Genomic DNA, 18,707 nt, shown 5'->3' with positions numbered 1-18,707 from the left:
TTTCAGAACCGGCTCTTGTCATACTGGGTCCGCTACTCCAGATCTGCTTGTATTCTGTGTATACATCTGTTTGTGAAAATAAATGTTGTTAAACCTGAAGGAAGCCTGACCATTCCCTCCAATCAAAACCAATCCGGGAAGAATGAACCGGCACTCGTTCTTAACAGCTTGGGGGCTCGGTCCGGGATCGCGAGGGCAGCTGGGTCTTTCCAGAATTGGACCAGGTCCGGCACTGTGCTCCAAATCCAAACGTGGCCACGAATCTAACAGGTAAGCAGAGCCTTTTTAATAAAATCTGCACCTAGCTTTTAGAGGGGTTGAGGCATGCTGTCAGACCACTAAATTTATAAGATGTTTGCATAGAATTGTGTTAAGAACAGTTGAAGTCTGTCACCTACTCAGTTGAAGTTTGAGCAAGGTAGTAACATTTGGTAACACAGTTGAAGTCTGTGTAAGGTATCCCAGGTTGGCAGCCTGGAATCCGTCTAACGAGATGGTCCGCCGCTAGGAAATGTGTGCCTGAAGGGGATAGGGGCCTTGGAACACGCCAGGGATTGAAGTTCCCTGAATTTTTTGCCAGTTGAAGTCTGGAAATAAATACAGAGTTGAAGTCTCTGGGGTTGCCAGTTGAAGTATGGAAATAAATACAGAGTTGAAGTCTCTGGGGTAGAAGTAAATACAGAGTTGAAGTCTCTGCGGTTGCCAGTTGAAGTCTGGAAATCTAAATACAGAGATGAAGTTTCTGTAAAATTGTTTTTTATTTTAATCTGGTCAAAACGTTATAACTGAAGAAGAATTTGGAAGTTGTGTCGGTGTGTTGTGGAACTAATAAGTTGTGCCTCTGGGAAGTTGGTGGGGAAACCAGACTATTTTTGACATAATAACGACAGAATAACAACTATATTAATAATAATAATAATAATAATAATAATAATAATAATAATTCTTAAAGTGAGAAAAGATAGTTGATTGTCTGTAGCTGGTTTTATCTTGGAAAAGCATTAGAGTTGTTTTTTTTTTTGTTGAAGTTGGAGGCACCTTAAGATATACTATAATTATACTGTACGTTTGGGAGAGTTGCCTAACGAGCACATATATGTGGGGTTTTCCCCAAGAACCGGGGGAAGGAAAGGAGATTGTCTGTGAGAGTGGTGTTTCTCTAGTAATTTCAATAATATTATAAATCATAATTAAAATATTGGAAGTGCCATAACGACCTTAGAATTTCTATTCATATGAGGGACAGTTGCCTGTTTCTTGTCAATTTCATCTTGGGCAGCGCCACTGTTGTGAGTAGTCTCAAAACGTTGGTTACGTACTGTAACCCCAGATTCTATGAATATAGGCGTAGCCCTTTAAGGCTGTCGCTGATGGGTTTATCCCGTTATGCGCAGCATAAGCACTGAAAAAATTTAGTCCACGCCCACCCGCTGTGTGGGCCCCACCCGGTCCGTATAAATTACGTTAAGAGCAGGAAATCGGCTCCCAAAATAGCTTTTTCTTCAGCCATTTAGGAGCCAGTGAGGCCCGACGCTTAAAGGGCTACGCCTATATTCATAGAATCTGGGGTTACAGTACGTAACCAACGTTCTATGTCATATAGGCTTCGCCCTTTAAGGCTGTCGCTGATGGGTTAAGGGCGAAGCGGATGTGGTCCTCGCCTCACTGTGTCCATTCGAACACAGTAAGAAGCGGAAGCTTGCCCAAAAAACGTCTTGTCACTCAGCTCCCCGTGTGCATAACTATGCATCGCGTAATTATGTGCCATGCACAGACGCATGTTGTGTAACTATGCGTTCTGACAAAGCATGAACGCCCCGGAAAACTTTCAACGGAAAGAAGATGTTGAAAGGGAGGGGGCATGAACCAACTGGTTCATGGCTGAACAGTATAAACAGATTAATATCAAAGAATTGATTATTGATCAAATGAACTGATTGGTAACAATAGTCATGAACTGATTAGTGACAATAGAACCAAAATCACAGACACAACTTGTGACTGATAACAACATCTCACACTGTAATGCATGCAGACAGAAGTGAGCTTAAACAGAGTTCCATGAGAACGACAATATTCATTCTGTTAGAGCACTAAGGACAGAATGTGTCATGGAACGAGCCGTCACATCACGTAGGTAAAAGCGAATAAATGAGCAGGGTGTTGACCATGCAGCCGCAGTGCAAATGTCCTGCATTGACATACCATTATGCAGAGCAGTCGAAGATGCGATACCCCTGGTGGAGTGTGCTTTGAGGTTGACAGGAGGCTCTAAATCTGATGCTCTGTAGGCTTCAGAAAAGGCCTCACACAGCCAGTGTGACAAGCGCTGGGTGGATAACGGGCAACCTGCAGATGCATCTCTATAATGCACAAACAATTGTTGAATTTGACGCATTGCAGCTGTGAGCGCTGTGTAACACGTCAACGCCCGCACCGGACAGAGAAGATGAAAAGATGCTTCTTCTTCTGATCTGGGGGGGGGGGGGGAACCCCTCCGACGATATCACTCTTGATTTAAAAGAGCTCGTGATGTTTTAGGCATAAAAGCTGGGTTTGGTCTTAAATCAGCTGAGCTGCCCGTCAGCCTAAATTCTAAGGCATGACGAAGCAACAGAGAGGGCAGATAAATTACTTACCCTCTTAGCGGGTGTTAAAGCCAGCAGCAGGGCTGTTTTAAGAGACAAGAATTTAAGTGAAAACCTGATCCAGAGGCTCAATTGGAGCTTTGATCAGGGCTCGCAGGACCAGCGTTAAATCCCACTGTGGAGCAAGTGGGCATGAAGCAGGCCTGCGTCTTTGAACACCTTTTAGAAAAACGCTTCATCAGCGGGTGATTAAAAGCTGTTCTGTCTCCGAACCCTTCGTGGCAGGAAGGGATGACTGCAACGTACGTTAAAACGTACTGAATGCCAACTTCCTATCCATCAGCTGTTGTAGAAAGACAACACGCCGCCTAATGGACATGAGGTGGCCTCTAAACCTTTCTCTGTACACCAGCGCTGAAAAGCCATCTCCTTTGATGTGTACAGAGCTGTGGCAGATGCAGCACGTGAATCTTGAATTGTGCACACTGAGTCCTGAGGGAGACCCATCCTCTCTAAATGGGACCGCCCAGCGGTCAGACCCACAGGTGCTGACCTATTTCTGGGTAACTCTTGATCGCTCCTCCTGCTTGAAGGAGAGCATCCTCCCTCCAAGGCAGTTTCCACGGGCGACCCGACAACAGACGTTGCAGGACTGGGAACCATGGTGCGTTCACGCGCTCGGGAGCCACCAGGAGAGCTGTCAATCCCTCCTCCTGAACTCGGTTCAGGAACCGTAAGAACATAGGAGGTGGGAGAAAACGCGTACAAAAGCGTTTTGGGCCACGGGCTGTGAGCAAATGCATCCACCCCCAGCGATGGATCGTCTCGCGGGCTCAGGGAAAACCATAGTTGACACTGAGAGTTCTCTCGCGTCGCAAACAGGTCCACAGCTGCTTTGCCAACTTCTGCCACGTCTGAAAACATCAGATCTGGATGGAGGGTCCAGTCCGCGTGACATGGGCCGCCCCTGGACATCACATCTGCCCCTCTGTTCAGAAACCGGATATGTAAACCGCTCTAATGGAGAGCAGGTTTGATGAGCCCAACACAGTAGCTTTCGCGCAATGTGTAACATCTGGGCTGAACGCACACCCCTTGGTGGTTATGTACGCAGCAGTCACCATGTTGTCTGTGTGAATCGACACGTGTTGATTCTGTAGCACGGGAGCAAAGTGTTGAATCATATTCAGTACTGTGCGACACTCCAAAACATTGATGTGGGCTGATGTGTGGTGGGGCCACAGCGCCCCTACTGCTTGAGATAGGCATGTCCCCCCCCCCCCAGCCTGACAGCGACGCGTCCGTGAAGACTGACACGTGTGACGTGGGTCTGCTGACGGGGACTCCCTCTGACAGAACCAGGATGTTTCCCCAGAGTCGGAGGTCTGCTCTCACAGAGGAAGGGACAATGATCATCCGTCATTTTGTTTTACTGGATCCACATGCAGACGTGCAAACCACCTCTGGAGGCGTCTCATGTGTAACAAACCAGCGGAACCACTGTGTGAGTTGATGACATCATTCCCAACAGCTTCATGACGGAGACAGCTGTTATCACTTGCCAGGTCTTACGTGGCGGAGTTGACTTTTTAAAAGTGTCGAATCTCGTTTGTGATAAACGAGCTTTCATGGTGGTTGAATTTAATTCCACTCCCAGATAAACAAATGTCTGGGCCGGGAAAATCGAGCTTCCTTCCAATTTATGGCGAAGCCCAGATTTAACAGGTGTGATGTCAACACCTGATCCTGCATCAGCGCCTCCTGTCTGGAGTGACAGGAGCAGCAGATCATCCAGGTAAAACAAAAACTCTCGTCTCTGTGTTTTAGGATGATCGGTATGCGTTCTCTGGATGTTGTACAACAGGTCCAAAAAACGGTCTCATCCCTCCGATCCGTGAGTAAAAACCCTGTGTTTTCTCTCCGTTGGGGGACTGTGGAGATTACTTTTATCAGAAACACTTGGACTTCTGCATTTAGGGATGAGATTTAGTCTGATGATGACAGGACCGTTTTTATAACTCCTCTGAATGGAGGGGTTCGGGTTGCAAACTGTAACTTGTAACCATTTGCATAAAACCCTGTCCATCCATCTGAAAAACGGCGAGCATGTTTTAGCCACTCTACGTAACGTTCGTAGGGTGAACGTGCGTTAAGTGATGTGTCACGTTTTGTACGGCTGTCAGCAGTCCGCCCCTCAACCGCTGTCATGCGTCGCGGGAATGTTTTCTGTGTGATCCAAGGCGAGGCTTGTGCTGAAGGCGAAGCGTGTGACAGCTGATGATGCGGTTGGGCTGCGCGTTTGACGTCGCTGTGCGAACGTTGAGAGGCGGAGGGCGTGACTTCATTTACGCCGTACTGTTGGAGTGAAGGCTGCTAGCCCCGCCGGAGCACACGTTTTTCTCTGAGGGACGCGCGCCGCTCTCGCTGGAGGGACGCGCGCCGCTCTCGCTGGAGGGGCGCGCGCTGGAGGGAGGCGGGACTCATCACCGGGTTCGTTCAGCTGCTTCACACTTATGCTGCCGTGAGCTGCCGAACGCTGAGACGCGGTGGGTGACGGCTGCCCGCGTTTGATTCGTTGAGACGGGTGTCGCTTCTTGTGAGAGTGAAGGACCTCCACCCGAACCAGCCTGTGGACCACATTTATACCGATGTGAGCCGGTTAGCGCCGGGCAGCTGTGTGTGTGCGCCAACATCAACGCAGCGCCGTTGGATGGAGGCTGTTTCATCCCACGAGTGCGAGTTGACACCGCTTGAGTGAGGATCGTGTGAGCGATTCATCATGTCTTAGAGCAGCGGTGAGTTTAAAAAACCCTTATTAAGGACACCGGCTCCTATGTGTGGAGGCTGTTTCATCCCACGAGTGCGAGTTGGTACCGCTTGAGTGAGAATCGTGTAGCTCCAGTTGATAACGAGTTATTTTCGCTTACCATCATGTCGTGTGATCGACTCGTCATGTCTAGAGCGGCGGCGAGTTAAAAAACCTTTAATTAAGGACACCGGCTCATGTGTGGAGGCTGTTTCATCCCACGAGTGCGAGTTGACACCGCTTGAGTGAGGATCGTGCAGCTCGGGATGATAACGAGTTATTTTCATTTACCATCGTGCCGTGTGAGCGACTAGTAATGTCTTGGAGCGGTGGTGAGTTTAAAAAACCTTATTAAGGACACCGGCTCTTTATGTGTGCGGCCGCTGTGAGCTCATCCGAGCTTACAGACTGGCTAAAAAACAGACACTTTGATCATTAAATGATGATTTATTTCAACTTTCGTGTCACTTTTACACACACCCTCCGGAGACCGTCATTTTGAGAAACTTCTCTCTCATGAGCTCTGCGATTGTTTGCCCAGAGCGCTGTCTTGCAGGCGAACTCTGGGGAAACGCTGAGCTGCAGGTTGCCGGAATGAAGAGGGCTGGATTCTGATGGGCGGGGCTGGTGGTGGAACTCAGCGAGAGCCGCGGCCGTGGAAGAGTCGAAGCTTGCTCGCGACGGTCCCTCCAGCGGGCCGGGATGAGCCGCGTGGCTTGATGAGGTGGCGCACAGTCTCTGGCACCTCCTCCGACTGTTTCAATTCGCCAGCATGGTTTGAAGCTGCTCTGAACAGCGCGTCCGCGATGGGCTTCATCAGGTCTTGTGCAGTTTCTCCGGCAGCGAGGGGAGTAACGAAGCCAGGTGGATCGTTGGATCATCGTCATCCATGCTGCAATCCTCGACAGGCAAACCGTAGGAGAGGCACACCTGTTGAGCTGACGTCAGCTGCCTTACAGAAGGAGTTCTTTTTCTCCAAGGCAGGTCTGCGGCCTTCAGTCCCTTGGACATGCTATATGCTAGCAGCGGGCACGTTGTTGCTAGCTGCGGCTGCCTGAAAAACACATCGGTGGGCTCGATTGGAGAGCGTGGTCACCGTCTGGTTCGTGTTCCTCCGGAGGGACGGGACGCTGCTCCGACCTGGGCAGCTTCGCTCCGAAGGCTTCCGCGAGGCTTGGCTCCAGGGGGGTTACCGAGGAATAGCCCCGCTCGGTGAATCCCTCAACTCTGGTGATGGGAGCGGACTGGGGACCGACTCCCCCAATCTACCAGGAAAGAACCGTCTGTGGCCTCGCCCGTCGAACGTCCTGTTGGAACACGGGGCCGTATGGATCAAGACGGTGAGCCAGAGTGGAGCCCAGTGAAAACAACCTTCCCGCCGATCATCCGAACTGGCGGGAAAAGGCGTGGGACGTAGAAAAAAGGGGTCCCTTCATGTCAGCCTCCTCCTGGGTTCCGCCGGGCAACCATGAGGGCGCTGTCGGCCGGGAGCGGTGTGATCGCAGATGCGAAACGAGGTGGGATGGGGTGAGCATTCACTCAGCCCCCCTCCATCTACACTACGCTCCCCAGGAGGGAATGAGCAGCGGGGGCTGCAGCTGAGCACGCCTTGCCCCGGAGGAACCATTCGGTTCGCCCCGAGGGTCGGCGATAAGAGGAAAAAATACAAGATGGCGTTGTCCAGCGTGTAGTGACCTGTCACTGGGAAATGTTCCCCGACGCTTACCTTGGAATAAGACTGCTCGTCATCTTCTCCTCGGGGAGGAGAACTCACCGGGCGACCGGAGGTCGACTGCCGGGCCAAGCATCCTTCACAAAGGTTGGTCATTTACACAATTTACCTTCTTTGTTCCTCTGACAGTGCTATTTTTAGCTCGCTGAAGAAAAAATGGGAGCCGATTTCCCGCTCTTAACGTAATTTATACGGACCGGGTGGGGCCCACACAGCAGGTGGGCGTGGACTAAATTTTTTCAGTGCTTATGCTGCGCATAACGGGATAAACCCATCAGCGACAGCCTTATAGGGCAAAGCCTATATGACATAGAACTGTGTTCCAACTGCAGTCTCTGCTCTGTGTCTGAGGGAGCAGGCACGCGCACACAGCAGGAGAAACACATACACACACACACACACGGAGCACAGCTGAAAGGAAAAAATAAATAAACACGCCTACACCCACACACATGCACACACACCATATACGTGGACGTAGTGTTCACTTCCACGCTGTGTGAATCGTATATTAAGAAACTACAGATTTTTGAGTTCATGGCCGAGAGGAAGTTGTAAAAAAGAGGTAAATGTGTACGTCAAGGGTGTCTAATTCTGTGAGAGTTGGGCCTGATTGCTTGCTGTTTGCGGGACGGGCGGACCAAAGTCAATCGCTGCTCAGCCGTTAGACAACCGTCAGATTAAAACTTGCATAAAGGCTGTGGATGGTGTCACTGTTGTTGAATGATTGCTGAACAATACGCCATACGTTCGTTTTCACTCTAAAGGCAAACGTTTTGGCTGCAGACTGGATTTGCTTTTGGAAAAAAACAATTGAAAGGTGGACAAAAAAAGAGGATAGGTTGTGGGAGTGTGAAATAAAAAGTGTAGGAGTGTGTGTTGTTGTTGTGGTCATCCCAAATGACAGGTGTTGCCGATGTTTATTAGGTGCTTTGTATTGAGGGGTTGAAAATAGCACTAATCTTTTGTTGTTATCTTGGAAGGCAGGGCCCTCAAAGCACAGTCTCCTTGCTTTTACAGCTTAAGTGAATATAATATCTTGTGTGTTGGGGATATTTATTATAGTTGACTGATAGTGCAGAAAAGCGAGATGGGCATTTTAAAAGGTAGTGACGAGTGGAAATCTCTACAATAGCAAATAGATTTAGTATTGGTTGTGGTGGCAGAGAGGGTACCAGCAGAAGATGTGCAGAAAACGCAGAAAATTATGAGGGAATCTATGGAAAGTGTTGTTTTGAAGCAAGCAAGTAAAGGAGTCTTTGAATGATCTCTGGATCATGTTGCGACTGTTAAAACCAAAAAAAAACTCAGAGCAGAACATTGGCTGAGTGACGTCACCAAGGCCATTAGGCAGCAATGTAGGAGGGCGGAGCGCAAGTGGAGGAAAGACAGGCTGCAGGTCTCTTTTTAAATACTTAAAGAGATTTGGCGCCGTTATCAGAAAGCAGTGAAAGGTGCTAAATCCAAATACTTCTCTGATATAATTACCTCAAACTCTCGCAACCCACGTGTCCTCTTCTCCACCCTAAACTCTGTTCTCCACCTCACTGAACCATCACCTCTGGAAGCCTCGACTGAGCTGTGTGAGAACTTCTTACATTTCTTTTTGGAAAAAATTGCGACCACTCGGGCTATCATTTCCCCTCCAACTCATGACCCATCCATTCCACCTCAATCTGTAGCTCTATTTGACCATTTTGAACCCATCACTCTATGTTCTCTAGAGCAGGTCATGTGCAGCTTAAAACCTTCTGGTTCCCCCTTTGATGTGGTCCCCCCTCGACTACTAAAGGAGGTTTTTCCTACTCTAGGTCCGTCCATTCTTACTATAGTAAACAGTAGTTTATCCACTGGCGTGGTGCCAAAATCCTTTAAACATGCTGCTGTCCAGCCTCTCCTGAAAAAATCAAACCTTGACCCCTCAGTCGTGTCCAACTTCTGGCCTGTATCCAAACTCCCATTTGTTTCTAACCTACTGGAGAAAATAGTCGAGTCCCAGTTGAAGTGTTTCCTGGAGGGTCACGCCATCTTAGAGCTATTCCAGTCTGGCTTTAAACCTCTCCATAGCACTGAAACTGCCCTGCTGAAGGTCTTTAATGACATTTTCTTAACCACTGATACCGGTGATTCTGTGCTGCTTGTACCTCACAGCCGCCTTTGACACCATTGACCATGAGATCCTCATTGCTAGGTTAGAGCAGTGGGTGGGCATCACAGGGTCAGCCCTCAATTGGTTCAGATCTTACCTCACTGACAGATCCTTTTGTGTCTCCATCAAGGATTTTAGTTCTGCAGCGGCAGAGCTTAAATGGGGGTTCCGCAGGGGTCCATCCTGGGTCCCCTCCTATTCTCTTTATACCTGCTACAGCTTGGTGCTATTTTCCGGAAACACAACATGCTCTTCCACTTCTACGCCGACGACTGTCAAATTGACTTCCCCCTAAGACACAATGGTACATGCTCTATCCAACCTCTGCTCAACTGCCTGGCTGACATCAGGGACTGGATGGCTTTAAACTTCTTAATTTTCAATGAAAAGAAGTCTGAAGTTATGTTGTTCCTTCCGAATGACACAATCACAAACCACTGCATCGACCTCTCCGCTCTAACCCTGTCAGAAAAACAAAGAGTCACTAATCTGGGAGTGATAATGGACTCTTCCCTGAAACTTAACAATCATGTAAACATGATTGTTAAATCATGTTTCTTCCAACTGAGGCGGCTGTCTAAACTGAAGCCCATATTGTCCAAAAATAACCTGGAGACAGTAATACGTGCATTCATTACATCTAGGCTTGATTAATGCAATTCACTCCTGTTTGGTATCAGTCAGACCTCCATTGCACGACTACAACTGGTCCAGAATGTAGCAGCCCAATTTTTAACCAGTACAGGCAAAAGAGAGCACATTACACCAGTTTTGGCCTCCCTGCACTGGTTACCGGTTCACTTTCAAATCCAGTTCAAAATACTCATGTATGTCTACAAATCACTGAACAGTGTCCCCCCCCCCCCCATCTCTCTGATCTGCTACAACCGTATGTCCCACCACGTTCCCTGAGGTCAGTGGACCAGTTGATGCTCACAGTTCCAGCAACTCGTCTTAAGCGCAGAGGTGACAGGGCCTTCTCTGTGGCAGGACCAAGACTCTGGAATGAGTCACAACTGTTTGTCAGACAGGCCCCCTCCCTCTCGGTTTTCAAGTCCCGTTTAAAAACCCACTATTATTCAGTGGCTTTCAACACCAGATGATTTGTGATTTGAAACTGTATGCTCCACACTGGTTAGTCGTCATATTTATTATATGCAATGTTTTTTATGTCTATATTCTGATTTACTTAATTTTGTATTTTGCTTTGTGTGTTACCTGTTGTTCTGTCTGTACAGCACTTTGGTTGGCCTTGTAGCTGTTTTAAGTGCTCTATAAATAAAATGGTATGGTATGTTATGTTATGGTACACTGTAAACCCTAATAAGTTCAAAGAACTCAATAATTATTTCGTAACAGATTACATAATAATATTTGATTGATGTTTTTTAATGTTTTAAGTTTGTATAAAATAAAAATTACATGTGCAGTTGTCTTAAATTATCTCAACGTTATCTTATAAATATTGATATTTCTCAACTTATGATTAGGGAGTACTTCACTTAAAATTTTCAATATTTTCAACTCATATAATAGACTGAAATTTTTGTATATTACTGAACTCAATCTGTGGAACATGCACTCAAAATTAACCTTATAATGAAATACTGAAGTGACAACACAGTGACAATTTAACAACTTTTTTTATTCAATTAATGTGCTTTTTAAAAGGCACAAATCAGTCAAAACAAAGTGCTTGTTATAAATTAAAACAAATGGAAAAGGAGATGACTCCAGCACCTATGATAAAAACTCACAAAGGATTCATGATAAAATTCTAGATTATAAGTATAATCCATCCTCAGCAACGACAACTGAATGTGGAGCCATTTAACACTGTTTAAAAACATTTTGGCACTTACTGCAACTTAAAAAAAAAAAACATTCAAATAAAGTACTTGTTTATACTGTGCTGTACTTCAACTGGCAACATCAGGTAGTGCATCAAGGTAGGCATTAGGCAACAGAACTTTAAACATGCATAGTGCATGAATTGAACAGTCGTTTCCCACAAGTTATTCAGTGCATAAACTTTGAGCAATACGCCAATGTTGTGATATTTATCTATGAACAATCAACGTATTAAATCTGAGGTAGGAGGAAAAAAAATACACTTCCTCAATACTCACTTCAACAAATAGTCCATTCTGAGTGATTCACTCATTGAACAAATCATTCTTGTTTCTGGTTTCTGGTTTGTTGTCCTCAAGACACATCACAACTTTTTGGATAAATATGAATGTAAGCTCAAGATTCTTTGGGTACTGTAGGTCTAGCGCATAGATGAGAACAGGAGAAATGAGTCAGCCAGATTTGTGGGACCACTCACAAGTATCTCATCCTCCACGACAATACAGATGCTCACTGGGCTGCATCAGTAGTGTCATCTGTGACGACTGTCAGAAGAGCCACCGGAGTGTCAGTGAGGTCTGGACCATCTACTGACTACAAAACACAAATACAAGAATGAGTTCAGTCAGTCCCTCAAGGATACAAATCATGCTAATGATGTCTAGACATTACTGTCACTTAGCACTTTGGACTTAGACTGCAACTTAGCTACATGTTTAACCAATTGTCTTTACATATGCTTATATGTTAGTTTCACACTTATCTGTTAGCATACTTTTTGTTTAGTGGAATTTACACTTACCTTTTAATTTATGTAATTTCTACAGGTTTGCAGAATAACAAATAAATTTAATAAACAGGTTCTATTCCAGAAAGGAGGTTCAACAAACAAAGTTGAGCTCGTGCCTGACAACTAGTAAAAAGCCACCATCAACGGATCTCCGATACTGTGATTCACCATGGCAACAGGGGAGTGTTGATGTGTTTTCTGGAGGGACAACACATCAACTGAGAGTTCAGAGTATAGTTAAAGTTTTATTTTTTATCAGACCAGTGCTGTGTGTTAGTACCTTGACATATTTCAATTACTTCCTGCAATCTTCATCATGTTACTGTGACCTGTCTGCCAGCTGATTTATGCAGGGTTAAAATCAGCTGGCAGACACGTCACAGTAACATCACGTGACTTCTGATGAAGATTGCAGAAAGTAATCGAAACATGTCAAGCACTGGTCTGATAAAAAATAAAACTTTAAGTATAATCTTGTGTAGACCAAATGAACCTGTTTGGAATATCAGAGTTCAGAGTTTGTTGAACCTCCTTTCTGGAACAGTCCTCTGGAATGGATAACAAAGTTTTTCTCTCATCTCAGGGTTCACTCCGAGTTTTCACATAACCTGTTTTCTGGTTCTCCTAGAGTTCTTTAAGTGATGCCATATGTTTAAGCTGACTGAATATCTAGGCAAAGGGATTGATAGTGAGGCCAGTACACTTACGTTACAGGTCCTGAAGAACTTGGAGGCATCTTCACGCAGGTATACAGGAAGTGCACGAAGGATGAGGGCCCGTCTCATATTTACATCATGTTGTTCCTATGGACAAAAAATATCCATTACAATATTATCATATTATATATTACACAAATACAGAGCAAACTTTTTATCCAAATTAATAACTTTCTATTGTAAATAATAACTCACAAAGGAAAAAACTTAAAATTGTAAATCAAATTTTATGAAAACAGTATTTATTAGGACTTCTTCAAATTGAAGTTGATAAAGTATCTTTTTAAAGGTACCTCTTTCTGATAGAATACATCTTGTCAAGACCTCCATTTCTGTTATGCTTCAAATCATAGACATGAATATGCTTCAAACCGCTTCAAACTCACGGACCTAACTCTACTATCAATGTCCCGGGCAAACATGCATTATGGGAAATGTAGTTCATCCAGGAAACCCGCTGAAAATGTTACACCTTTGTAAGTTGAAGTAACATAACATATTTGTCACATTGAACAACTTCTGAAGTTACAATAACAATCATTCACTGTACACATTGTACAAATGTATTCCCAGCTCCAAATTTAAGACTATTTATCGAAATTCAGTTAAAAAAAAAAACAAAAAAAAACGTTAGCTTACTTGCCAAATCAGGGCTGATGATAAGACCGCGCTTAAGAAAATCAGGGCAATAAGAATGAAAAAAACTGAGGTGCTGGTGGTTTGAAGCAGCGGGGGTGGGGACGGGGGAATGCACATTGCCAACAAATAAAAACAAATTAAACCGTAGTCCACATCCTCGCAGGCTGGCCAAAACTTTTGAAATCTGCATTTGACATAATCCAGACAGATTTGTTCCACCTCAAACTTGTCCTAAATGCTGACAAAACCAAAGGGACGCTCTTTTCAAATGGGCAGTTGGTCCCAGCAGTTCTTCCCCTGATTTCACCCTCAAATGGTGTCCCGATTGAGTTTGTTGATTCCTATAAATATTTGGGTATCTTGGTCGACTCGCATCTTTCTTTTAAGCTCATGTGAAAAACTTGGTAAAGAAACTGAAAGTTAAACTGGGTTTCGTTTGCAGAAACAGATCCTGTCTAACTTTGAATGCTAGGAAACACCTTGTATCTGTGACTTTCTGTTAGGATTCAGACAACCCAGTTGGAACGGAAACCAGAACGACACAAGTCTCAAATAGGCAAAGAACAGTGTTTATTATATACAGTGATGATTTAACAGGTATATACAAATGGTGGCCTGGGACTCCTGAAAAAGGGAAAGACAAGGTCAGGTCGATGAGGCAAGAGGAGTCAGCTCTGATAGATGGTATAAATAGTATTGTCTCTCCTTACAGGTAATTCCTTGTGGGTGAGGCTGGTGGGGGGAAATCCCAAGGCAGGCAAGTGGCTGGAGGGCAAAGGCAACAAAACGAGGCTCAGGCACAGGAAGAACCAAGGGCTGGATCCAAGACGACCAGAAAACTGTAGGCACAAAAAACAAGGTAAGTTCTCTTCTTCAGATACTCAGTATACTGGCTAGAAGCACAAATACCCGGAAAGGAATCAATGCTCCAGCGACGAGAAGAACTTGACTGCAGCCTTATGTAGCAGAGGAGCTCGTCAGGTAGATGGTCGTCAGCTGTGGATGATTGACGGCCATCTTGGAGCTGCAGCAAGTTCAACTCTTACAGTACACACCCCCCCCCTTCACGAGTCGCCCCTGGGCGACCCAAGGCGCTTCTCGGGGTGGGCCTTGAAGAAGGCGGTGATAAGGCTGGGGTCCAAGATGAAGGAGCGAGGGATCCAAGATCGTTCCTCCGGACCATAGCCCTCCCAATCCACGAGGTACTGGAAGCCCCGTCCCCGGCGACGGACATCCAGAATGGTACGGACAGTGAAGGCTGGATGGTTGTCAATAAGTCGGGCGGGTGGAGGGAGGTCGGCAGGAGGGCACAATGGGCTCTCTGAAACAGGTTTTACCTGAGAAACGTGGAAGGTCGGATGGATTCTCAAGGAGCTGGGGAGCTGTAGGCGCACAGCCGAGGGATTGATGATCTTGTCTATGGCGAAGGGACCGATGAAGCGAGGAGCCAATTTTCTGGGAGTGTCCTTGAGATGAATGTCCCTGGTGGATAACCACACCTTCTGGCCCACCTGATAAGAAGGTGCGGCGGAACGGTGACAGTCCGCGAACCTCTTATTCTGAGCCGCAGTGCGAAGTAGGGCCGCCCTTGTTTGGCGCCAGACACGTCTACAAAGGCGGAAGTGGTGCTGGACAGACGGTACCGAAACCTCTGTCTCCTGACTGGGGAACAAGGGAGGGAGATAGCCCAGTGAAGCCTCAAAAGGTGACATACCTGTGGCCGAGGAGGTGTGAGAGTTGTGGGCGTACTCGACCCACACAAGATGTTGGCTCCACGCAGAGGGGTTACGCTCCACAATGCACCTCAGGGTGGTCTCCAGCTCTTGGTTGCATCTCTCAGTCTGTCCGTTCAACTGAGGATGATAACCCGAGGTGAGACTGGTGGACGCCCCCAACGTCCTGCAGAAACAACGCCAAACTTGGGAAATAAACTGTGGTCCTCTGTCTGAGACCACATCTGAAGGGATGCCATGAATCCTAAAAACCTGCTGGACCAAGATCTGTGCTGTCTCCAGGGCGAACGGGAGCTTGGGTAGTGGGACGAAATGTGCTGCTTCAGAGAACCTGTCGATGATAGTTAGAATAGTGGTGTTACCTTCTGAAGGGGGTAACCCGGTGACGAAGTCCACTGAATAATGAGACCAGGGATGGCTGGGCGTCGGCAGAGGCTGTAGGAGACCGGCAGGAGGCTGAGTACCGGTCTTGTTCCTGGCACAAGTGGAGCAGGCCGCAACAAAGTCCTTGACATCCTTAGAAAGAGTGGGCCACCAGAAATGTCTCTTCGTAAGAGACAGCATACGTGCTGTACCGGGGTGACACAAGAGTCTATTGGTTTGGAGCCAGTCGAGTACCTTAGACCTCATATGTGAGGGTACGAACAAAGTGCCAGGGGGACCAGTGCCAGGATCAGGTTCAGTCAGGTGGGCTTCACGAACCTCTCTCATAATAGGCCATGTAAGGGCTCCGACAATGCAGACTGGGGAAATGATGCCCTCAGTAGGCTCTGGAGTGTCTGGAGGAGAAAACTGGCGGGAGAGAGCGTCAGGTTTGATGTTCTTAGTACCAGGTCGGAAAGTTAGCATGAAGTTAAAATGGTTAAAAAATAAGGACCACTCTGGGGTTTAACCGTTTAGCTTCCCTCAAATATGTAAGATCCTTATGATCTATCCAAATCAGGAAAGGGGTCTCTTTGCCCTCAAGCCAATGGCGCCATTCCTCCAAGGCTAATTTAACGGCCAATAATTCTCTATTGCCCACATCGTAATTTCGCTCTGCTTGGGACAAACGGCGGGAAAAGAATGCACAAGGGTGTACCTTGCCATCCAGGAGCGACCTCTGGGATAGGACAGCGCCGACTCCAGTATAGGACGCATCCACCTCGAGGATAAACTGCCATGTGGGGTCTGGGTGACAGAGGACGGGTGTGGATGAGAATAATTCTTTCAGCTTACCAAAAGCAGCGTCGGCCTCTGGAGTCCATTTAAATGCTCTGGTAGTGGAGGTAAGCTGAGATAGGGGTGCGGCGATGCGGCTGTAGTTCTTGATGAAATGTCTATAAAAATTTGCAAACCCCAGGAATCGTTGCAGTTGTTTCCTTGTCTCCGAGACTGGCCACTCCACCACTGCCTTAGTCTTCTCGGGGTCAGTTCTGAAAAAGCCCTCCCCAAAGATGAACCCCAAAAAGGACACAGATGAGGCATGAAAATCACACTTCTCACCCTTCACAAAAAGTTGGTTCTCATAGAGTCTTTGCAGAACTGCTCTAACATGGTTAATGTGTTCGTCCTTGTCTCTTGAATAAATGAGGATGTTGTCGAGGTAGACGAAAACAAAGTCCCCAATAAAATCCCTTAGCACGTCGTTAACCAAAGCCTGGGATACTGCAGGAGCGTTAGTGAGCCCAAAAGGCATCACCAGATACTCAAAGTGACCCAACGGGGTTCTGAAAGCGGTCTTCCACTCATCGCCTTGTCTAATGCAAACCAAGTTATACGCATTGCGTAAGTCTAGTTTAGTGAAGATGGTGGCTGGTTGTAACTGCTCTTGGATGGAATTGATTAGTGGAAGGGGGTATTTGTTTTTAATGGTGATATTGTTGAGTTCACGGTAGTCGATGCAGGGATGCAGAGACTTGTCCTTCTTGGTGACGAAAAAGAATCCTGCACCTAGAGGTGAAGTTGATGGGCGAATAAACCCTGAGTCGAGGGATTCCTCAATGTAAGACCTCATAGCCTCCCTCTCAAGACTAGAGATTTTTTTATTATTTTTTTTTATTTTTATTATTATTATTTTTTTTAGCTCAGTTTAAGTGTTGAAACATTGTTAAGTGTTTCAATGAACTTATCATCATCGCTCATTTTTTTTTTAAAGAAAGAGAAGAAAGAAGAATAAATAAATAATAAAAGAGAAATAGATAACACGAGAGACCACCACGACAAAACAACATGCACAGCACAATGCCACCCACAATATCACCATGAAACATTCGACATCGCACAAGGAATCATCTAGCTTCCACCACTACCCAACCTAGCGTGCATCTGTCAAAGCACCTGAATCCAAACACCCGCGCAAGCACGCCCGCCACCACCAGATTTCTCCAAAAGAATGCCCAATAGTGGACGTGGGGGCCCACAGACCCGCCCCCCCAGGACACAATGGCAACATAGGGAGGACCGGAGCCACAGACACACAGCGGCCCACAGGCCCGGAGCCCCAAGAGTCTCCCAACAGGGAGAACCGCACCCCCCAGAGAGGAGCAGAGGAAAGAACCGGGTGACCCCAGCCACCACAATGCAGAGCCTCCAGGAAGCTGCAGCGACGAGCCCACAGGTCCGGCCGGCGACCCATGCCCCCCCCAGGTAGATCCGGCCATGGACACCGAGCCCCAAGCAAGCCCCGAGGCCATACCACCCCCCAGCAGAGCCCCGACAGAGCCAGGGCACCCAGGCCCCGCCAGGCAGCAACCAGGGCGGACCGACGTGCACCCCACCACCCAGCCCAGACACAGAGAGCCATCAATGCACCGGCGGCAAGGGAGTCCCCTGCCAAAGGGGGGCACGACCGGGGGGAGTGGGCCCCACACCAAACGTGGGGCCCAAATTGATCCAAGAGAGGGGGACCACCAAAAACCCAACCTGAGCAACCAACAGGCACACACAGATGTCGGGCCGACCGCATGCACCATCTACCTGACAGCGACCACAGGCCGACCCCAGCCCAAGGGGCAAAGCAGCAGGGAGCCGCAGCTGAGGAGGGCCGACTCTCACATCAAGAGCTCCGCATCATAGGCCCGGAGACGCCCCAGCACGCCACCCATGCACCCCCCCACACACACAGCACCCCCACCGCAAATGCCACACAGGAAGACCAGCCAGTGCCCCGATGAGGCGAAGCCACGCCCCCAACTGCCACCCTACACCACCAATGACCACATTTACACTACCATAGCCGACCCCCCGCCGAAAGCCGGCAGCCACCCAGGTCAAAGTGCCAGCCATCGCAACCAGGAACCTAGATTAAAAGAATCGGAACAGCCCAGGAGGAACCGAAGCACCGGCCCCATCACTGACCGCCCCCAAGGCCCAAAGCCCACCCACAGCCCAGACCACAACAATGCGCCCCCCCCCTCCATCCTCGACCCCTAGTGTCACACGGAGAAAGGAGGTGTTTGTGAAAGGGGAAAAAAAATAAAATAAATAAAAAAAAATAATAAATAAATAAATAAATCTATATATGCATAAATAAATTATGAACAGACCCACTTCCTCCTCCTCTCAATCGAATATGGTGTTGATGCATGTTGTTATACAGTGCGTTTAAAATGGGGGGATGAGGTGGCGACCGGCACAGACCCACCTCTTGCCCAGAGAGCAGGCAGCGCCCGTTCACCCCTCATCTCCGCCCAGAACCCTAAATGTCTACATGCTACATATG

This window comes from Nematolebias whitei, chromosome 11 (genome assembly GCF_014905685.2).
Source record: "Nematolebias whitei isolate Nwh7 chromosome 11, NemWhi1, whole genome shotgun sequence".
NCBI lineage: Eukaryota > Metazoa > Chordata > Actinopteri > Cyprinodontiformes > Rivulidae > Nematolebias > Nematolebias whitei.
The sequence above is the reverse complement of the archived record's forward strand: the minus strand, read 5'-3'. Positions refer to the sequence as shown.